The sequence below is a fragment of the Chlorocebus sabaeus genome, chromosome 29 (assembly GCF_047675955.1).
Source record: "Chlorocebus sabaeus isolate Y175 chromosome 29, mChlSab1.0.hap1, whole genome shotgun sequence".
Taxonomy (NCBI): Eukaryota; Metazoa; Chordata; class Mammalia; order Primates; family Cercopithecidae; genus Chlorocebus; species Chlorocebus sabaeus.
In genome coordinates, this window is record NC_132932.1 from 14,506,429 (window position 1) to 14,530,245 (window position 23,817).

At 40.3% G+C, this 23,817-nt stretch overlaps 1 non-coding gene across 1 annotated transcript; it reads right to left on the minus strand.

Moving 5' to 3' along the window:
* Window positions 1–1,918: 1,918 nt before the first annotated feature.
* Window positions 1,919–2,022, minus strand: LOC119620386 (small nucleolar RNA U13). Its single transcript, XR_005236918.2, has one exon. It is a non-coding gene; the product is annotated as a small nucleolar RNA U13 (small nucleolar RNA).
* Between the last annotated feature and the right edge of the window lie 21,795 nt (window positions 2,023–23,817).

The following is a 23,817-nucleotide window of genomic DNA, read 5'->3' on the forward strand; positions in this document are numbered from 1 at the left end:
CCCACTCCCATCTGGCAATACAATTTCCCACATTTACCATCCTTAAATTTGTCCATGTGACCTGATTCTTCCTGGATGCCAGAAGAGGATCCAGGTCCCAAGAGGGCACTGAGCTGGTTAACACTTAAGCCATCTGTGGATGGCAGAGCTAAAAAGAGAACTGTAACACACCCAGTGGGGCTTTGGGAGTCACAGGCACCCACCCCTAGATGCCACTGTGGTGCCGAAGCCCAAAAGAGCTTACCCTGGCTCCTGCACCTGCCCAACTGCATGCTCCCCCTCCTGTAAGGGGTTTGAGCCATGATAGTGGCTGAACACACAAGCCACACCCCTGTCACACATCCTGCAAGGGGGGTCAGGGAACTCTCCCATTTCAGTAGCATTTTGGTCACTGCCTATGCTCACATGAACTCCTAAACGTCCAGATTTGGGTCTCTATCTCTCACCCTCACTAGAAGGAACTAGCACCCCTGGATCACACATACACAAACAGTAGCATGAACCTAGAGTACCCTATTGTTTCCAGATAGGAAAGATAGTTTCAAAAATGCCAGAGACAGTGCTGAAAGGACAAAGGAGCCAGCTTCAAGGTCTCCTGCTGGCCAAGTTATAATTTGAGAATCAAAAAAGGTATAATAGTTGTAGTTAACTGAAATATGATGAGTTTGTGAAAGGCCAAAATTTTATAATGATATTCAGAGAAAAGTTAATATATATTAAAGGTAATTAGGATGAACATAGAAATTTGGCTATCATGGGATATGTTTAATTTTTTATTAATTTTAATGAGGAAGTTAATATAAATTAGTTTTTTATTTCTTCTATTAGCTCTATTTTATTTTAAAATATAGACATAAAACTCATGTCAAACTGCATAACTAGAGAAGAGGTAGTACAGGAAACAGAGTTAGGCAAATTACCCAGGGAAAATACACAGAAACTCTACCAAGAACAGGAGGGCCTTCTAAGCACCAGTGGTCACACACAATAACTAGAAAAAGATAGAAACTGTGTTCCAAGATGATGAAGTCAACAAATATCTTAAGAAGGAGAATGCATTGTACTACCCTGGTTCTACCTGTCCTGAGAGATGAAACCTCTGGATAGTCTCACTCAGGATGAGACACTAATGAGGCAGCCACACATTTTTAATAACACCAATGGACCAGGCCCAGTTATCACAATGACAGGACAATGGGCTATGTTATGGTAGCCAAGACAGACATCAATGTTTGATAGGGAAATTCCAGGCTACTAAAAACTAAAATCCATGGGGAAAATGTAGACTTATTTTTTTTTAATTGATGTGAAAAGTCAAGATTAACTTAAGAAGAAAGTAGCAGCCTGATGTCCATGGTTTGGATTTAGATAATCTTCAGAGAAATAATCTGGCCTCCTGCCTTAACTAAGAATCAATGGTTCAGCCAGATCCTACGACCTTGGCTGTCTAAGTTGATATTCCTTTTCTTTCTGGTCTGGAATACTATAACCTTGAGATTTTTGATTAAGTAAGTACTGCTATAATCTTGGGTAGTATAGGCGTAGTATAAAAAAATTAAGAAATGGGGAAGAAAACAAGACGTTGACATTTTAGGAATAGACATAGGTATTCGTAACATTTTTCATGATCATTGTATTTGTGTATGTTTTGTGGTTTGATATATTTGAAGTGCTTAAAGGGATGGCATGGAAAACAGGGACTAAAAAATTGTCCTTTAAAACAAATGACACAGAAGAATTTTTATTGAGTCTTTCGAGATTAGTTTCTATTGCATTGATAGCAGAACAGACTGTAGTGGGTTGAGGAGCAGATGGAAATGGTTAAGACTAGGGTGAGACAAGAGCCTTGGGGCTAAATATAAGGGGAGGAGGGTGGCAAAAATGAACTAATCAAGATAAATAATTTTTTTCTTTTTCATATCAGAGAGATAATGCATCTACTTCATAAAAAGATTTGAGGGAGACGCATCTCACGCATGGGCATGAAAACCCAATCATCATACTTATAAACTGCAAAAGGAGCAAGGTTGATATTTTAAGGCACTGTTTTTTAAGAGTCAAAATTAATGTAAAGAAGTCTATGATAAACAAAATGTCCATATTACATACTGGCGGGATGAAAACTAAGAGTGTGGGTGCCCATAATAGATCCTTTTAAAAGCTGTCTGTGTGCAAGAAAGAAGGGAGCTTGGGTTGGAAGGAAAGCAAAAGTCCACGGAGGTGGGTTGGCTTGCTTTCAGCTTTCAAGAATGGAGAACCTTGAACATATGCCAATGCTTAGGTGATGACCTAAGTCCAATCCTTTCTCATCCAATCGTAATTATGGGGAGGCAGAGGAATTTGGGCCCTCCGGTTGGAGATACAGGACAAACGAATTCTTCCTGAGCACATGGTATCAGGGTCGGGGAGGAGAAAAGCTTTCATGGGACAGTGGGATGCCTCGCCTCAAATGACAAGTAGTTCTGTCCTCCTGAGAACACACAGGCTTTCCTATCCCTTTTTCCAGTTTGTGTTGATTTGATGAGACTCTTTGCCCACATCCTGCTTATAGGTCTGCCCAGGCTCACTTCTCTTTTCTTTCAGCTTCTTTCACTTTGCCGGGACACCATTGTGAGGGTTGGATTGGGGAGAGAAACTCTACACCTTGTTACTTAAAGTGCAGTTGGGGACCATGCCAGCTGGCAGCTTGTGTCTTGTCTCAGATCCTGCCTCATTGAGAAGCACCACTTATACCTCTGGCCTCAAACTTGCTCTGCATGGGAGGCACTTGGAGGCCTGCAAAAAAATGCCAATTGTGAGTTCTCCCCCACCCGCTCCTGGATCCTGATTTAATGGGTTGCTCTCACTGCACTTCTCAACATGGCTGGGGCATCAGGATTCTTGAAAACTCCCAGGTGATTCTAGTGTGCAGCAAAACAGTAAAGTTTGAGAACCACTGCTCTGCATCACCTACTCCCCTTTCCTAGCTTCTGTGTGGCCATTTACCAGCAACTAGAAGAAGGGCAGAGGAGAAGGGAAATAATCGTTTTTGCCTTTGATTCGGGATCATAGGTGGTGAGATCAATGATTTACCCTCCAGGGGTCCTGTGCCTCAAACTTTTTCACATTAAAGCCAATCAGTTATCTAGTAAGTGTATTAGTTATTGGATTCTATGTTATCCCATGTGTGGGTTCCCACAGCCTGTGAATACGAGTATGTTCTCACCTGTTTTCATTTCCCTTTGAAATTCCAATGAACACTCCAGGTTGGAACAGCCCTTGCATACTGGGGCAACAACTCTGCAACTTTTCTTTCCAAATTTCAAAGTTTAGTTTTTAAGTAAGAGGCTTATTTACTCACATAAGCTTATGGGTTTTCCCAGGCAAAAGGGGCAGTTTTAAGTTTAATCAAATTTGGGGGAACTTTATTAGTGTCAGCTGGTTCACTATCTTTTCTCTGAAAGTGCTTCAGAACCACAATAGCCGAGTGCTTGCCTTGTTTTGATCATGGAGGTAAGACATCACTTTGTTCCGCAAAGACTGAAGTTATCAGTTGAAGTTAGAGTTACTCATTTTGAGGCCTCCTTTTGTTTTTCAAACCAATTACAATGGTTTGATCAAATAATTGGCCAACAGTATTGTTTTAGTTAAGGTTCCCCAGAGAAATAGAACCAATAAGACATATATATGTGTATATAGAGACAGAGATGAAGGATTTATTAGAGTATTTGACTCATTTAATTATGGAGGCTGAGAAGTCCCAAGATAGACCAACTGCAAGTTGGAGAACCGGGAAAGTCAGTAGCTTGACTCAGTCCCAATCCCAAGGCTTCAGAACCAAGGAAGCTGTCAGTGTAATTCTCAGTCCAAGGCCAAAGGTCCAGGAGCTGCTGATGTGAGTCAAAGGCCAGAGAAACTGGAGTTCTGATGTCTGAAGACAGGAGAAGAAGGGTCTCCTGGCTTTGGAAGTGAGAGGATGAGAATTTGACTTTACTCCTTTTTGTTCCCTTCAGGCCCGCAGCCCATTGGATGGCATCTGCTGCATTGAGAGTGGATCTTCCCCATTCTAGTTCACCTACTTACATGCCAGTCTCCCCCAGGAGCACTCTCACAGACACACTTAAGGCAGCCGAATTATTCTAATTAAATGCCAAATGAGTTGGATTTCCCTTTCAGCAGAAGGAGAATGGGCTCAGTGCCCTACTGAAGCACTGAGAATAAATAATGCCTTCCCAGCTATTTGGGTTCCTTTGATCCAGTCAAGTTGACACCCAAATCAACTTTCATAATATTTCTGTCTTAGTATGTTTGTACTGCTCTAACAAAATACTGCAGACTGGATCATTTATAGAAGACAAACATTTATTTTTCTCACAGTTCTGGAGGCTGGGAACTCCAAGATCAAGGCACCAGCAGGTTTGGTTGCCTGGTGAGGGCTGTGTCTGCTTCTGAGATGTTGCCTTCATGGCACATCCTCTGGAAGTGAGGAACACTATATCCTCAGGGGTAAAAGAGCAAATGAGTCAAACACTGTGTGAAGCCTCTTTTATAAGAACCTCAATCCCACTCACAAGGGAGGAGCCCCCATAGCCTAAACATCTCTTAAAGGCCCCACCTCTTAATACTATCATATTGGCAACTCCTGAATTTTACAGGGGACATATTCAAACCGTAGCAAGTACAAACCCTAAACTGAGAAAGAGGAGGAAGAGTAAAGGGTAGAGGAGAAGAAAAATAGGAAGAAGATGAAGATAAACAACACAACAAGCAGCTTTGATGCACAGAATATGTCTCAGACATGGAACAGCACAGAACAGCTAGTAGGTGCCCATCAGTCACTGCTTGAATGGATGAATGGATAAATGGATAGATGGATGATCTGCCATCCATGGCTCTTTATCAAAGCCTAAGGATCTTCTCTGAATGAAACAATCATGGTAGGGTAGGGTAGGGAAATTTATTTTTCTGGAGAATAGTGATTGACCTGGGGTCCAGATGAAATAAGATAAAAGGCCATCTGGTGAGAAGTCCTCAACCCAAAATAGGATTAGGCTGCAGAGATGGCAGCTGTCCACACAAATTTCATTCCTGTTGACCACTTTTTCTGTTTCTGTTTGATCATGGCAGACAAGTGACAAAGAAGCAACCCTCTGTAAGTCTCTTGACTCCCTGGATTGAATATGTCCCCAGTCTTAGGAAGAGACCTGCAAAGGAAATTCCATGCATGCTACATTCCAGCCTAGCAAATACACACTGACATTTAGGTCTGAGTGTCTCACAATCTAGGTACAAAATAGAGCACAGACTGAAAATGCTCCTAGGAATTAATATCTTTTGGTCACTTAGGATCACTGAGCTGGATTGAAAAGAAAGGAAATTTCATCTAGAGAAGCTATACTATAACTGGGCACTTCTACAATGCAGTAAATTAACAGGACTTTACCATTTACTTTTATTAAGAAACTCTTATAGCAGAACTCTGAAAATACAAGTAAAAGTGTACTGATTGTTCAATACTTTTATAACAAATTGGAATTTCCAAAGTTTTAAGATAGTCTGTTAAACAAACGCAAGAAAATCCCTGGGTGCTATTTGCTGTAGAGCCATGCATGAGAAAAAGACACTAGGAGATAGCGGAAAAAAACCAAGATGTGTTTTCCTGTCCTTTCTTCTCTATTCAACACAGAACACAATGCTTCTGTGACCAGATGGATGGTTTTTTTCTCCCCACACACCAAGCAATCAATTCTCCAGCCAGTTCTCCAGTGGACACCAGGTGGTTGTTCTCTGAGTCAACTTAATTCTGTCACTATTTACCTGGAGACAGCATCAGATCCCTCAGGTTGGGGGTTCAGCCCTGCAAGACTGCATCCCACTTCAGATACCAGTCACAAGCCCTAGATTGTGGCCTGCCCCTCTGCCGATTGGCTATAAATTAGGGTTCCCACAACCCCCTCCTGGAGTTTGATTAATTTGTTAGAGCAGCTCACAGAACTCAGGACACACTTTACTTATGTTTACAGGTTTATTATGAAGGACATTACAAAGGATACAGTTGAACAGCCAGATGGAAGAGATGCATAGTGTGAGGTCTGTGGAAAAGGGCATGCAGCTTCCCTTCCCTCTCTAGGTGCTCTACCCTGCAGGAATCTCCACGTGTTTAGCTTTCTGGAAGCTCTGTCCAACCTTGTCCTTTCTCAGGTTTTTATGGAGTCTTCATTGCATAGTCATGATTGATGACATCATTGGACCATTGGTGATCAACTCAATCTTCAATTTCTCTCCTCTCTCCCCTTTCTGGGGATTGGGAGATAGAATTGAAAGTTTCAACTCTGTAATCATGTCTGGGTCTTTCTGGAAACCAGCCCCCTTCCTGAAGCAGTTTAGGAAGGTCACCAGCATCTCATTAGTATACAAAAGACACTCTTATCATTCTGGAGATTCCAAGAATTTTAGGCGCTGTATATCAGGAAACAAGATACAGTCATGTCTTGTTTAGTGATGAGGGATATGGTCTGAGAAATGCATTATTAGGCAATTTTATGGTTGTGTGAACATGAGAGCCTGTACTTACATAAACCTAGATGGTACGGCCTCCCACACACCTAGGCTTTATGGTATAGCCTATTGTTCCTAGGCTATAAACCTGCACAGCACATTACTGTACTGAATACTGTGGGAAATTGTAATACAACAATGAGTATTTGTGTATCCAAACATGTCTAAATATAGAAAAGGCACATTAAAAATATAATAATATAGTCTTATAAGACCATTGTCATATATATGGTCCATCTTTGACCGAAACTTTGTTATGTGGTTCATGACTATATATATTTCACAATATCAGGAATTGTGCTCTTGTTACCATCACTTTTTTGAAGTCTCAGGAAGCACCATTTGAGGAATGCTGCAGTGGGCATTGTCTTTTGCACCGATTTAAAGAGGATTGGCTGAGAGGAATGGTGTTCTCCATATACCAGCTGGGAAGGCTCTTTTCATGAACTTATTAAAAATCATACTTTATTCTCTAGTGCCATGGGCTATTCCCCCTGTCTGGAATGCTCAGACCCTGGAGATGAGGCTGTTCTAGAAAAACAGTGAGAGAGAATGGTTTTAATACCTCCCCTATGCAAAAGGCATATGTAATGGTGACAATTTATCTTGTTACTGTTCCACGTGTCAAGTCACTGTGCTTTTAGCACAGCAACAGAGAACATAATCAACTTTAGATTGAGGAAATTGTGGGTGATAATTATAATTACAGGGCATAACTCTATTTGCTTTTAAAAATACAATTTTTAAGAAAGTAGTGTAGAAATCAGAATCCATCATATTTCTATTTCAGTTTCAAGGAAAAGCTATTCATTGAAAAGACATTATTTTCTTTTGGATATTAACACTTTGGAGATCATCACACTAAAAGGATTTAAACGAAATGCTGTCTTCTTTTTTTTACCTAATTGGGTTTTGCACAGACTGTTCTCCCTGTCTGAGATGCTTAACTCCTGGGCCTATTGTCTTAGTCTTTGGGACTCAGTTTACCCGTCACTTATTCATAGAGGCCTTTGATCTAAATTAGGTCACCTATTATATTTCCTTGTACCATTTTGAACTGTTTTTTTTTTCACAATTCTTATCACAATTTATAATAATTATATTTTATAGAACCTAAGATGCCACTAATTGTAAAATGCACCATTATTGTACATACCTCTGAGAAAGTTCATGAAAAGAAGCTCAAGGTGAAGAATTTAGCATGAGACTTCCCATGCAAAGCTGGCCTACTGAAGTAAGGGCACATGAGAAATGAACCCAGCATATAGAAAATGACAGCAAGGAAACTTGCCAGTTTCAACCTTAGCTCCAGATGGAAGGAGAAAGAAAAGTCTCTCCTTTTCAGGAGAGAATCAGGAGGTGATCATCTTGCGGGTTTGTGGTCTAAAGTCCACCAACAAGTTTTCTGTGGTCCAGAAAACCTCAAGTGGAGAGTATAGTTTAAAAGGAATCCCATGTTGAAAGTGGCCTGGGTGAAAGAAGCAAATTCATATACAATCCAGAAGAACTTTACTCCCTTACAGGCCAACTGCATCATAAGACGTATTGATGGTACAACATGTCTCAAATTTGAATGTGCTGAGATGTTTAAAAAGTAGTTGCATTTGCAAATCAATAAGATACAGGGTAATTTATTTGCATGGATATTTGCTTAATGTTTAAGGTTCATAGGATTGGCCTCTGCTTCCTCACATCTTCACCTCCTTTGCCCAGTACAGGGCCTGCACATAGTGGACATTCAATAAATGGGAACAGAATGAATGAGTGAAACAAATTCCTCTTGAGCTTCACCTGTTGAAACTTTGACTTTTTAAAAAAATACAATTCTACTCACTTATGTATGTCGAATCACCTTTTGACATAGTGGAAAGAGTATTAAACCAGAAAATTCGAGACCCAGATTTTGACCTTAGCATCCTTACTGATTAACCCTATGATATGGGGCAAAGCCTTTAATCTTTCTGGTCCACAATTTACCCCTCTGTAAAATGGTAGGGTTGTGTCTTATTATCTCCAGGGTCTCTTCGCATTCTAATAGATTGTGCCTTGATTGTATAAAAACATAATAATGAGGCCCACTATTGTAGAGTATGCATCATCATAGTTATCACATAGCCTCTCACAATAATAAGAGTTGACATAGTGCCGAGAACTTGGTCATGTATGAAATCCTGATATGACTCTGTCTTCATCTTTAGTAACTTTTCACTACATGAAGACTGCACTTTTCATGATGGTTTTAAATATTTTTACACAATGGATGTAAATGGCAGTCAACATAAATAAAGGGTAAGAAAGTGAGCCTGAGGAAAATAAAACATAATTGGAAGAACTAGGTACTTGTCATGGATAAGAGGAAGTCCAACGCTTTGAATCAAATAGCAGAGACAAATAGCGGAGGTCAAGGTAAATTGTGTGTAAGAAGCAAGGTAGATTTATAAGAAACAGGCCACCATAAACCCAGAAGCTTTGAGTCAAGCAGGAGACAAGTTGTGGGCAATCAGAAACCAAGGGATTCTTAGGAGCTGAAGACAGAATGTAAGGCGAGGAGAATGCAAGAGAGAGCTTGTGTAGCAGAGGCAGGATGTTGTACAGCTGCTGTCCTGGCTCGAAGAAATTTCCAGTCCATTCTGCTCAGTCCTAATTCTGTCAGGGTGCAAAGTTTCCCTTCCGCTTACAAAAGGTTAAGCCTCTGTTAGTCTACTATAAAGTATCTAGGGCCACAACAGGGGGTTGTCCACAGGCAAAATGGGTCAGCTGTGGGAGGGAGGCCAGTATAGCCTCTTGTACCGAATGCTCCATGGCTGGTAGACTGATGGCTGCAGTGGGTGACCATTGCTCAGCAACAGCCCAGGCCTGCTCAACTTCCAGTTAGTCTCCTGATCCTTATGAAAGAAGTTCCTTCCCTCATGCTTTAAGAACTAAGATACAGACACTCCTTCTCCTAGTGACCAAGACACCCTGGGCATTCCACTGGCAGTGGCCCCAGCCTGTGGACAACCCACCCCCACCAGGCCCTGCCACTCAAGACTCACTGTGGACAACCTGCTCCCCCCGGCCCTGCCACTCAAGACTCACTTGGGTCTTGCTTCTAGTCTAGCAATGACTGCCAGTCTTCCCCTCTGCAGCACAGCCACTCCAACTTCATCCCAGGGCCTCTCCCATTGACCTACACTTATTCTGTAGAGTTTAGTTTTCTTCTTTAGGAAGGGGATCTCTTCCTTCAAAGACAAGTATCCATGAAGGGGCCTCGAAGATAAAGGCTTATGGCCCTCCCCTTCCTCCTTCCATTGACAGTCCTGAGTCCTGCATCTGTGCCTGCCTATTCTCTCTCTCAGGGTTTTGACCCAGACTCCACTCTAACTTTTGCCGGGTCAACTATGCAAAATATAGCTACGTGTGCATACAGACTATTAAATGTCCTGAGAAAGGCCTCCCCCAAAGGTAACTGGGGGAGCCATGAGAGTCCTAGAGAAGCCCGTGCTTGGCCGTGATCTGTTTATTTCTTGAGCCAGGCTCTGGAGGAACAAACAGGATGTGGCAGGGTGTCAGCTGAAGAGCTAGATCTCACCTGCTGCTGCTTTGGGGCCCACTGGCAATGCAGGGCCCACTCCAGGCTCACTCCAACTAGAGGAAATCTTTCCTGATTGTATAGCTAGACTCCATTGCAAATGATGCCAGAGTTAAGAAAGCCAAGAGGATGAGAAGGATTCCCCACTGATAGGAAGTGAGACTTTCAGGCAATAATGAAGCTCACTTGGCCAAAGTCTGGGGGCCTAGAAGATGAATACACACATGCAGAATGAAACCTATGTCCCACTTCCTTGGAAGGAGGTAGATTTCTGGATGAAAGAAAGTGTCATTGGAGTGGAAGTGGTGGGTAGGGGGAGGGAACAATAGTTTATTAGGGAAATAATGCATTGAATGTCATGTTTTAAGAAAATATTGAATAAATGTATGATTTATTCTCCTAGTAAATGAAGCAAGAATTCCAATATATTCCCAGGGAGGACAGGAGGCATACATCACCTCTGGAAAAAGGAGGATATGTGTATACACAAGTCCCAGAGTGGAAGAATGGGTTAAAACCTATCCAACTACCTGGCAGGTTGTGGGAAGGAGAAAGGAAAGAGGTAGTGGAGGCAGGAAGTCAGACCTAAGCATACTGACACCCCTTCTCCAGGCCAACAATGAGGCAACACCTTACGAAATCCATGTCCAGGCAACTGCTTTTCCTGGCTTCATTTATATTTGGCTGTTATTTTTCTCTTTTGCATATTTAATTCATTTTTTAGATTTTAGTATGGGAATGCATGTCGCCCATTGCAAATCCCTGTGGAATGAAAAACAATATGCATTCATTATGAGAATATATAACGATGGAGAAATAGCCTGTATCTAGGCTTAGTCTAGATAACTACAAGGTCTTCAATTTTAGGGGGGAAAAAAAAGAGGGCTCCAAACAGTTTATTTTGGGAATTTGGAAGCATAGTAGAATCTGAGCCTTCCTATTTTATTTTCTGAGAAATCGTATGAGTGTGTGTGCATGTGAGTGTGTATGCATGTGTGATAGGGGAATGACAGGCACAGAATTGGTGCTAAGGGTGATAAATATTGCATGTAACTGACAATGACAATTACACATTTCTTATATGTTTTCAAGGAATCAGAACACACACACACACACACACACACACACACACACACACACACCCTATGTCAGTTTTCAGAGAATTAGAACACAATTTCACTTAACACTAAAATATGCTGAATATAATTTTAATCTTTCTTTGATGATTCAGAAGCTATTTTAGGCTCCCTATGCCTCTGGGTTATTACGATGAACATAAATTATTATGCAATTCTGCACCATTTAAGTTGTTCACATTTTTCTGGTTATTTTACCCTGAATGAATGGGAGCTTCCTGCAGTACTTTAATTACTGTGCAGAACTAATCATGAATGTGCAGATCATTTAAAGGTATGCTTGGGTCAACTTAGAGGGAAACAATAAAACTTGTCTTAAAATGGAAATATATATGAAAACTCTGCTAGTTGGGCCTGTTTGGTGATTGATTTCCCAATCAAACATACAAGAATTCCAGGGAGAAAGAGTTCATATTTACTTCAGAAAATCAGAGAAAATTTTAGTGAGGAGGTTGCATTTGAGCTTGGCTTTGAGTTATCAACCAATTAACCAAGACCAGAGGGCATTCCAGTTTTGGTCTGTGGAACAGCAGCATCAACATCCCCTCGTTAGGAATGCAGGATCTCAGGCCCTCACTTTGACCTGACTGAATCAGAATCTAAAGTTTAAGCAAGATCCCCAAATCATTTGTGCACATATTAAGTGTTGAGATATCCTAGTTTAGGATATCATTCATATTATTTGTAAATAAGGCTGAAAATGATATCCCATTATGAGAATCCTTGATACCATGCCAAGGGATCTCGACTTTATTTGGTGGATCATGGGCAGCATCCAAAGCTTATAAGCATATAGGGACAGCCAGCCTGGACATGAATTAACTAGAGTTGGTGCAGGGCAAGGTGCCCTGATGCATTAAGCTCCTTGAACTTGAAGTCTGGAGAGAGGAAGGATGGTGAAGCAGCTAGACTGACAGGGTATCACTGGGGAGACTGTGTCAGTGGCTATTTACCAGATGCTGATGTGAAAATTGAAGTGTTACTCTGGCTTCTGTGTTTCAGATAGATAGTAGTGAGGAGACACAGAATCCAGGGGCGAATGGTTAAAAGTTTCTGTGATTAGTGAAGATAGAGATTTAACTCTGTATTTTGGGAGGCTACAGAGAGGATGGATATAAGGATAAAGATACTTTAGAAATTGCAGAGGCAAATTGACAAAACCTGGCGCATTCAAAAAAGCTACCTTAGAGTATATTAACCCTTCAGTTGCAAAATTTTAATATGATTTCTAATGAGAATAGTGTCATTTAGCTGAACTGAATTTTCACTTAGACTTTTGGGTAATGGTAATTAATGGAGCTCAACCAATTTGACCAATGTTGTTTTCATTTCTCCTCTTGTCAGTATTGTCTGATTATGCTAAAAATGAATGATAGATGCACAGCCTTCCCTCAAAACGTAATCAATTCAGTTGGGCTTCAACTTTAAAAGCATCTGAAAGGCTTATTTACTCTGCATTTGAATACACACAATGAGAGAATGAGGGCATATTGGAATTAAGTGACAGTTATAAAATCTGTGTGTAAATACAGTCAACACATCATTTTTATTGGCAAAAAAAAAAAAAAAGAAAGAAAACCAACATTGATTGAGCATGTGCCAAGTTTTGGTTACTCAGCGAGTGACCTTCCATAAGTGACCTTCCAAATCCACAAGATAGTTATTTTCACTGTTATGCAAAAACACTAGAACAGAGACTGGCACGCGTTATTCGCTCAAGGTTTCTGGGCTCTGAGCCATGGGATTCAGACTCAGGACTGGCTGACTCTGAAGGCTGGGCATTCTCTCTCACACCATGCTATCTCTCCAGAAATTCAGATTAAGAACTCTTTTAATTATGGTAGAAATCACATTTTCCAGTGAAATGTCTAGAAAAAGCAGAAAGAAAAAAGGAAGAAATGTGAGAAGTCAGCCTTCTGGGGCCTCTGGTGGACACCTTTGAGCTGTTTTTGGCTTTGCTGTCTACTGGGGGCTGTCCTGGGACCCTTCGGAAGGGGCAGCAAACATAAGTGAAGCTAAAAGCTTTGGGGAAAAAATGAATGGTCTTTTTAGACAGGAGTTTGGTGATGTAGATTCTGGAAATGTTTGTAAGATAACAGTGGCAAGTTTTGCCCAGTGATTGGGTCTGTAAAGAACACAAACTCTGTGTTTGTGGTTTATCATTATCCATTTAGGGTTAACCATAGGATGATCAACTCAGGGATTTTGATCTTTATGAGCCTTTTAGCCTCCTCCAGGCTTCCACTATGCCCTCTGTGATAAAGTCAATGGGGGCCATTTATTGAGTGCTTACTATAGGCAACTCTCATGCTGAGTGCTTCATATTCATATGATTTCTTTTATCCCTTACAATTATCTGTGGGGTAGCTATTTTTATCCCCACTTGCACACAAGAGCATTGAAGCTTAGAGAAATGAGGTAATTTGCTTAAGCTAGGAAGTATAAAACTATGGTTTGTCCTCAGGTCTATCTGCTGATCACAAAAGCAGCTTCTAAGAACCATTATGCTACACTGCCTGTATTAATCTGTTCTTGCACTGCTATAAAGAAATGCCTGAGATGAGTTTATTTATAAAGAAAAGAGGTTTAATTGGCTCATGGTTCTGCAGGCTGTACAGGAAGCATGACAGCATCAGCTTCAGGGGAGGCCTCAGGGAACTTACAATCATGGCAGAAGGCAAAGGGGAAGCAAGTGCATCATGGCCAGAGCAGGAGCAAGATGGGTGGGAGGTGCTACACACTTTCAAACAACAAGATCTTGTGAGAATTCCCTCACCATCATGAGAACAGCACTGAGGGGATGGTGCTAAACCATTCATGAAGGATCCACCCTCATGATCCAATCACCTCCCATCAGGCCCCACCTCTAACACTGAGGATTACAATTAAACATGAGATTTGGGTGGGGACACAGATCCAAAGCATTTCGCTGACTTTTATAAGTCTGGTTTTTTCCCAAGCATTTGTTGACTTTGCTGACTTTCTCATTGAACTGTGAGCTACTTGAGGGCAAACCTGAGCCTTATCTCTGGGACTTGAAGCCTAGGACAGTGCCTGATACATAGTAGGCACTTACAGGCACTGGAAGAAAGAAATAGAGGGAGGGTAATTGGAGGGCAAAGCTAATATTTAGTGTTTCTCTTAGTCTTTTCTATATGTAAACATAAATATTTCTCTCTATATATTTAATGTGAGAGCACCACAATATACTTTTTTAGTAATCTGCCTTTTCCTTTGATTTATATGAGCTTCTTTCCAAGTCATTATTCTTCTAAAATTATTTTGAGATAAAAATAAATATGTACAGGTATTATGTATCCGTAATAATTTAAAACTGCAAAAAATTTAAAATGTGTTTCCCGTGTTCCTCTCTTTCTACCAGAAAAATAAGCTGTTTATTGGGGTAAATTAAGATATATTACCTTCAGATTCTCTCATGGGGCATACTGGCTTCTGGAACTCTACTTAAAACTTAATTCAGGAAAGAATAGCCATCCTCAATGTAGGACTAGATAGAGTTGTAAGGGCAAATACTGGTAAGGTTATTTCCAAGTTTAATTTTATCTCATCCTAGAGCCACAGTGTTTTATGAAATGAAGCTAAAAACCCCAAAACAGCACAAAAGGAAACCTTCATGCTCTTAATAAATTACATCAATACTCCAGATTTTTATGTTTTAAAAGGATAAGCCAGGTTACCACCAACAAATGGCGTATTTAGTTATGCAAAAGTGTGGTTAGTGTTCACTATGTGTTGATTGTTGATTGGATTTGATAGGTTAATCTCTTTTAACCTCATTTTCAACAACTCAACATTTTTCTCTCAGGGCTTAGTGAGGGGTCAGGAATGTGATCCAGGGTCTTGGATCCAAGAACTTAATCCCCAGAGTGTGCTGTGTTTGGAGAATCCAGGTGAAGTCTTGTGAAACCTGCACAAACTTGGGCACTTTGTTTCTGTGGTTTTGAACCAGTCTAAAAAGTTGCTGCCAATGGCAGAGATGAGACTTGTGTGAAGCCACCTAGAGAGAGGGAGGATCTGCTGAGAGGGACACTAGCTTGTTTCTATTCACCTTGTGCAGATCCTGTCCATCTTTCCCCCTCTGGAAGCTGACTTGTATCTTCCCATCCTAACTAGCTGAGCTCCTTCTGCTTTCCTGCAGAAGCATAAGCTGGCTACAGTCTCCACAGGAGTGGTGACACATTTTGATCCCATGGTCAGAGTTCTAAGTCTTGAGAACTGCAGAGAGACCGTGTCTCCAGCTGATTGCACAGCAAGTGCGAAAACATACATCAGCATGACTAGACCCTGTCCGTGGGTCTGGAGTCACAGAGATTCAGGAATCTAGTTATATAATCTTGCCAAGACTCAGATTATAAATAAGGATAATAAATATATTTCATAGAGTAGCTGGGAGAATTAAATTAGGAAATATGTATAAAGTACATAATATATCAGCCATGTGACTAAGGTCTTATACTTTTACTGAATCACCACATGTGTGTTAAGCACTGGCTTTGTGCCAAGTCCTGAGATGCCAATGACAAGATAAATAGGCATGATTCCTTTCTACCAGGAGATTATATTTCAGTAAACTCAATACATGTTTGTAGTTTTTTACTATTATTATATGGTTTATCAGTTATCTATTGCTAAGTAAGCCTTGAAACTTACAAGCTTGAAACAAACCTTCTTATCTTTGTTTCTATAGGCCAGGAATTTGGGAGCCATTTAAGCTGGTTGGTTCTCACTCAGGGCCACTCAAGCTGATGGCTGGAGCTGCAGAGTCATCTGAAGGCTGGACTGAGGCTGAAAGATCTGCTTCCAAGATGGTGCCCTCACATAGCTGCTGGCTGGAAGCCTTAGCCCTCACCATAAAGCCCTCTCTGTAAGGGTACCTGAGTCACCTCATAAGGCAACTGGCTTTCCCCAGAGTAAGTGTTCCACACAGAGGGCCACATCTTGTCACTTCCAGGATATTCCATTTGTTAGAAGTGTTGCAGAGGGTGATATGTCAGTATCAGATCTGTAAACAGGGCATATAGAGATCACAAAGATGGCCTTATCTTCTCTTTCTTCTGCTGTACAAAGTCCAAATTAACGAAAGACTCATTTTCTAGAATGTTCCTGGTTTCCCTTCCATTTCTGCTTCTTTTAAGATCTGTGAGAAGAGCTCTGTCCTTTGCAAAATACAGGGAACTAAACTTGAGATTCTTTTCTTTTTTAATCTATAAGAAAAGTTCTTTGAGTTCAAAACCTTATTAATAATCATAAAGCCTGAATAGTATGTTCAGTCACCATAAGTGAGCACAATACTTCTGGTTTTCCTAGAAATGGTTGAACGTCTTGGGTGCTCAAGCCCTTTTTCTTATGCAACAGTTCTTTCTCAGAGCTGATGAACATGTTTACTTCAATAAAACACATAAAACCTACCTTTGATGTGCCTCATTTTATTAATTTATTCCTTCTAGTAGGATACTTCTATATTTAAAGGGGCCTGGTATCCTTTAACAGAGAGAAAATTATCCACACATCATTTAAAACACTTGCAATAACTTAAAATGCAGGATGTCAACAGTCAGGCATTGGTGTGTATGATTTATATGTGTTTAATCTTACTAACCACCACACTGGGTGAGTAGGCACCTTAAATCTATTGGTTTATAGACAAAGCAAAGCAAACTCATCTGTTTCTCCTGTAACTGTGTTTTAAGAATGACTGAGAACTAGTGCAAGATTTCCACTGGCAAAGCATTTTAGAAGCCACATTGGACTCTTTGTGGATTTTCATGGCATATTTTTCACTGTATGCTATTTACCCTATTGTTAATGATCTGTGGTTAGGTCAACACCCTCCAGAAGAAAAAGCCTAAGACACTGTCCTCTTTCTTCTGTTTCCTTCCCTTTCCCTTAGATTGGTGTTTAATTGATGTGATTTTCACTGGCAAAGTAAAGAAGACAATTTGTATCTAATTTGGTAGCTCAATGTTTTCCTGCTCATAACATTTCAGTGGGAGGAAGACGAAGTTCCTCACTTTGGCCCACAAGGCTCTGCATGGCCTCCCTGGTCCTGTGCCTCTCTCCATCTGCATTTTTGTATGTTGTTTATCTTGCTTTCTTGGCATCAGTCACATTGGCCTTCCCTTGACCCTCATAGTACTCATGATCCCTTCTGCTACAGGACTTTTGCACATGCAGTTTCTGTTGTTGCCTTTGCTCATGATGATCTTCCCTCCTATCTTCACTCGAAACTCTCAGTTCAAGGCACTTCAGGGGAGCCTTGTTCAACCTTCCTGACTAGGTCAAATCCTAGTTTGGTTTTGTTGGTTCCCCAAGCACCATGTAACTCTTCTTTTTCACCCTCTGTTTGTTGCTTTTCTAATGCCTGTTGGTTTGTGTAACTACTTCCTATTCATTTTCTTTGGTAGATGGAGGTCAAAGAATGTGTCTGTTTTTGATCACCCTGGCACCTAGGTACTTAGCACAGTGTCTGGGACATCATAGATGTGTAATCAATACTTGCCGAGTAAATGCATGAATGCACCAGGGTTTGGACTTCCAGCACTTTCATTTTCTAGCTATGTGAATTTGGGCACATTCCTTTCATTTTTCTAGCTTTAAGTTTGTTCTTAGTCAAGTGAAGTTGATAATATACACTGCCTTCATTGTCATGAAGATTAAGTGGGGTAATTAATGTAAAAAAATGCTTAACACAGTGCCAGGCGTGTAGTGGAAAATAAAGATTTGAATATTTGTATTAATCTTTAGCCATTTCATAGCCCTTCAAAAAACACCGTGGCTTTTTTGTACTTAAAAGTCAATGTGATTTTTAGTTGAGTCTAGACCAGTGCTTTTTCATCTCACAGATGAGGAAATGCAGGAAGAAAAGGCTTTAGTTTCTTGCCTAGGGTCAGTTGTTGCTTAAAGTCCATTCTTCATTTTGGTAATGAGGACATTTCCTTTCTAAATCCAAGATTTATAAGTACTGAATGTAAGAAGCCAGTAACCTCCTTTTTGTGTTTGATTTTTAGTCTTTGATGCCTTTTTCCTCATCAGAGTTTCATCTCTCATTTCTACCTGAGATTCTATCTTCCCTCATATTTATGTTTAAATGAATGAAGTAGTATAAATCCTTCTTCAAAAGAACTAAATTTGGACCTGTTGCCAAGAGGACTGGGTTCTATTGTCTGTTCTTTGCCTCATGTACAGAGAAGCCCAATTCCAGAGGAGGGGAGAGAAGAGAAAGATGATGTCTTCATGGATGGATGGTACCCAGGAACTCCTATCACACAAAATGCATCCTGGGTTTGGGGAAGTGAGATGACTTCCAAACCTCACCCACTGGTAGAGTGTTGACCCCACTCTATAACTATAAACAAGCTTGAGCCAGTCACACATCATGTGACTTGAGGCCAGTGTTAGCAGACCATTCGTATTCCAGCTTCAATGTTTTTCACACCGCCCAGGAGTCAGTTTACTCTTGTTCAGATTCTTGGCTTTGTCTACTGTTTAAAAAATCTCTTCTTATTCTTTGGACTTTCCAATTGAGCTTGGTATCTTTAGCTTGGTCTTCAGCCCTGATGATGCTAATAATGGTAAAATAATAATTCTTATTTATCACATACCTGCCATGTGCCATATATAGTATATACTCTTTGTAATTTTTTAAATAATCCTTTATTATATTCAGTTTACAGACAAGGAAACTGAAGATCATAGATATGCTATTACTTTCATATGATAGTTTATAAGTGGTTGAGTTGACATTTGTACCCAGGTACTTCTGACACCCCAGCTTTATCCTTTTTACCATGTGACGTTGTTTCTCTTTAGCTCCTGTTCTCAGAAGCCAAACCCTAGAAGCTTTTCTCATTTGGACCTCCCCAGTCCCTACAGAAACACGACTATAGACAATACTGCCAGGCATAGATCATATTGTCTCACTCTTGAGTTTAAGGTCTTCCAGCCTGCTGGTTATGGGCAAATCAGAGAATGAGGTGGGATGTAGGAAGAAAGAGGGGTTAGGGATGGTGATGTTGCAGGGCCGTAGGGGTGGGGAGGATAACAGGATAGTGGATGCCAGAAGAAACATGTGTAGAGGTAAAATGGTACTCATTCATCGAAGATTCTTTTATGGCTCAATAACCCATTAAACTGTGGGGCCCATTTATAATGGGATCTCATCCAAGGGTACATTTATTTAATCATTGCTCCATCCTCACCCCCACAGGACCCTTGGGTATTCTCAGCACAGAGAATATGTATGGTTTTATTTCATAATTGGCTTGTCCCAGAAGACCTGAGTGCTAGCGGAGGAAATAGCTCACTGAAAGAGAAACAAAGACAAAAAAGTTTGTGATTATTTTAATGCCTCTACTGAATGGACCCACCAAGACAATGGGGACCTTCAGTGATGGCACTCAAAGCAATCAACCATGTGCTAATTTCAAAGATGATGTTAGATTTCTGGATCTTTATGGCTTAGGGCCCTTTTCATCAAGCATAGTCCAACCACAGTCTTAAAATAACTGTTGTCTTTTCATATGGGCAACATCCAAATCTTTTACAATTCATGAGCCACTCCAAATCATATGGAAAAATATTGGCTGCTTTCATATTAGACAATGTCCTCACTGGACACAGAGTTAAGACCAAGAAGATCTGTTTGTCTTAGCCTGGTTACATCAATGAGCCATGCAGCAAAGACCCTTAGAATTTGACCCACTTATCCCTTGGAGCATCCCGACAAGCCAAGGCAAACAACAGCACCTGGACCTTTGGATCCAGTGAACATTAATCGTTCTCTGATTATCTAATATCCTAAATGCCCTTGACTTCTCCTCTTTAAAGTTGCAATGCTCTATTTAGGCCTCTACAGTAAATTATAGAAAATGTGCTACAAAATGGAAATTTCTCTGGACCTGGACAAAGCCTGAGATAACGTTAATTCCTCTTTGGCCATAAAAAGAGCCCATGTTGTGTCTGTTCTGAATTAGCAACATGTAGAGGAAGTGATTCTGATGATGATGATAGAGCTTTAGATTTTAAGCATAATTGCTGCCTTCCAATTGGTTTTTGGTGATGTGAGGCTCATACCAATAGAAGCCAGAGAAATTGCCCAGATGTGGTCTTTTCATTGCTTGTTAAAGTTATTTCATTTTCATGATAAGAACAAGACAGTACAAGTAGTATAGTTTTGGTGAATCTCATTATGTAACCCTTGACTTTTATTTAATAATGACTGAAAGAATCCACAATCCTGCTATCTCTGAAATTTATGTCTCATTATTTTATATGAGCTATATATTCTGAATTCACAATTCTCCAGCTTCGTGCCTTTCCCACTTACCCTCACCTTTCATTCTCTAGTGACCCTGGATTGCTAATTATGCCTCCTATATATCATACCCTTTCCTGCTTCTATGATTCTGAACAGTTTTCTCAACTCTCTCTCTGCTTGCCCCAGGGTTTGTTTCACAGGTAGACTCCTCCGGGTCCTTCAAAACCCAATTAAACCCAAGGGGAGCAGTGGTGGTAACAAAGCTAACTCTCAGTTTGAACATTAGGGTAAAAACCACAACAGGAACAATTCTTATGTAAGGCTTCAGCTACCTCTTCATTTGTATTTGTACATAAGTGAGAGTTCAATAAATATTTGTTGAGTTAAAAAAATTAAAAATAACATTCAGACATCATGTTTTTTGAGAAGCTCAAGGTCTCATTTAACTACCTGGCATACACAACTGTGGGCCCAAGAAAGCTTGAGATTGAAAGGGTGAATGGCTACCATAGCAGGTAGGGATTTTGTAAACAAGAAAAGTGTCTTAGTTTTAGTCTGAAAAGATTAGGGGCACATGTTTTGAAAAAGCTAATAGGGCGAAAGGTTATGCTATTTATTTATATTAAGAGATGGGGTCTCTCTCTGTCACCAGGCTGGAGGGCAGTGGCACAATCATGGCTCACTGCAGCCTCAACCTCCTAGGCTCAAATGATCCTCCCAGCTCAGCCTCCCTAGTAGCTGGAATGACAGTTGAGTGCCACCATGCCTGGCTATTATTCTTTTTTACGTTTTGTAGAGATAGGGTCTCACTACTTTTGTCCAGGCTGGTCTTGATCTACTGGGCTCAAGTGATCCTCCTACCTTGGCCTCCCAAAATGCTAGGATTACAGGTGTGAGTCACTGCACCTGGTCTGGTAATCCTTTTTAAATCCCTGTGCTTCTAACTCCCTAGTTCCATGACCACTCAGGTTTCCAATGCTACAGTGATGGCAGACGAGACCGACCCATAGTTGATGCTACAGCCTGACCTTGCCTGCTGGGAAGTGAAGAAGCAATTATGTCCTATGCTTAAACTGAGTGATGAACACATTGCCAAGGGCCATTTTGGGGGCACGCTTCCATCTCTGCAGAAAGTATAAAACTAAATCAAATAAATATAAACAGAATCATCCTGGGAGGCCTTGAGGCCAATCTCTGCACAATATTACATCCAAAAGACATAAATTGAACTCAAAAGAGCTTTGAAAAGCAATGTATTTAGGGAAGTTCTTCCAAGGATGTAGAGATGAGGAAAAAGATCACATAAGACAGTGAATCAAAATATTCTTAAACATCAAGAGGTTGATCCACTAAATTTGACTCATTTGTAAAATAATTTCCGCCAAATGCATGCATTTGTTTCCAATTCCTTAAACTCAAAGTTTTATATTCGGATTGTAAACAAAGATATTTGACCAATAAGAGAGAGACAAGTTTAAGAAGTGATGCTGGCCTCAGGATACTGGATGGCTGGCAAGTCAAGACTGGCATTTCTAGAACAGTCTATTTTCTACTATGTACAATCCATGATGTATAATGAACACATTTCATATGTATGTCACTTTAATTCTGTTATAATAGGAAAATTTAGCTCAGGAGAGGATAGCTCTGAGGAAAAAGGCCCTTTTTATGGTAGTGTCCCTGCTTCTTAACAAAGAAATGATTCTCTTATACATTTAAAAAGCATCTCTTCCAATGACATTAAATTGTACTTCTAAATAGGGAGAAAAATGTACAAAAAGCAATGGCTTATTTTGCTGTCTACCCTACAGAAAAACCAGGCTATATTAGAAATTCCACTGCTGACCTTACCTTAGCAGTTGTGTTACTGAAAGCTGTTCAACTAATGCTGTGTTTCAAAATTTAGATTTATGCATCAGTAAAGCAAATGCCAAATACATTTCTACTGCTTTCATAATGCCTGATGAGATCATATCACAGCATTTTAGATTGGGTTTAGACTTGATTTTTTAAAGAAACAATGGCTAAATAGACATATTTCTCTGTATTTGTGGTTCTTCTTTCATAATTTCTTAATGTATCTTTGGGATCAAAATGGATTCATGTCTGTACTTCAGAGATTCAGTATTTGAAGGTAAATAGGTGATAGCCTCAGTCTGTGATATGCATTCAATGTAAGAGATGATGGAAAACTCATCTGATGTCCTCTGGATTGATGGTCTTGAGTGTCAGGTCAGCATGAAAGGTCTCTACCCTCCTTCCAGAGTTTGTTGCCAGAATGTGGTGTCATGAACACAGTTGGAGGAGCCACAGCAGTAATGGGGCAAGATAAATAAAGAGGATAAACAGGGAAGGGAGGTTGCATATTGAGATTGGTGGTAAGGAAAGCCAGAGATATACAAGGAAAGTATAAAACGCAGCTCAGGATGAGCAACTCTGTACTTTGCCCAAGAGAATTAGTGCTTGAAATCCTTTATGTCAGGATTGCAGAAGTGGATGTCAAGAGAAGAAGGTGTAAAGGTTCTTCTCTTCCAATGAATAGCATGGCAGAAACTGTCAATTATGCATCAACATCTTTTCTCATCTTCTTGGTAAGTAAAAATACCTCAGATATTAGCCAGACACTTGGAGGCTCAGAATCGGGCCGCAGTTTCCAGACTCCCTTGCAGCTAGGTGCAACCATCACTGCGTTCTATCAGAATATAAGCAGAGGTAGTGTGTGCAATTTCCAGGAAATGATGTAGGGAGGGAAAGTCTTGCTCTTCTCTTAGAATTTTCTCTTTGAAATGCAGATGTGATAGACAGAAAGGAGTAGTCATCTTGGAGCACACATTGAAAGCTCTCAGTTGACAGCAGAACTATGAGTTAGAAGGATCTAGTTCTGGGCTGCCTAAATTTTTATGAGAAGGAAATACATTTTTTTCCTCTTGAACTTATTTTATTTGCTTACTTTTTAATTAAAATTTTTTTACAACAGTTTTAGGTTCTCAGCAAAATTGGAGGAAAGTGTAGAGATAGCCTATATATCCTCTGTCCCACACATGCATAGCCTCCCCTATTATTAACATCCACCATCAGACTGGTACATTTGTTACAACCAATGAAACTACGCTGACACATCATCACCCAAAGTCCACGGCTTACATTAGAGTTCACTCTTAGTATATACTCTAGGGGTTTGGACAAATGTCTAATGAAATGTATTAACCATTATAGTATCACACAGAGTATTTTCACTGCCCTAAAAATCTTCCATGCTCTACCTATTCATTACTCTTTTGCCCACAATCCCTGAC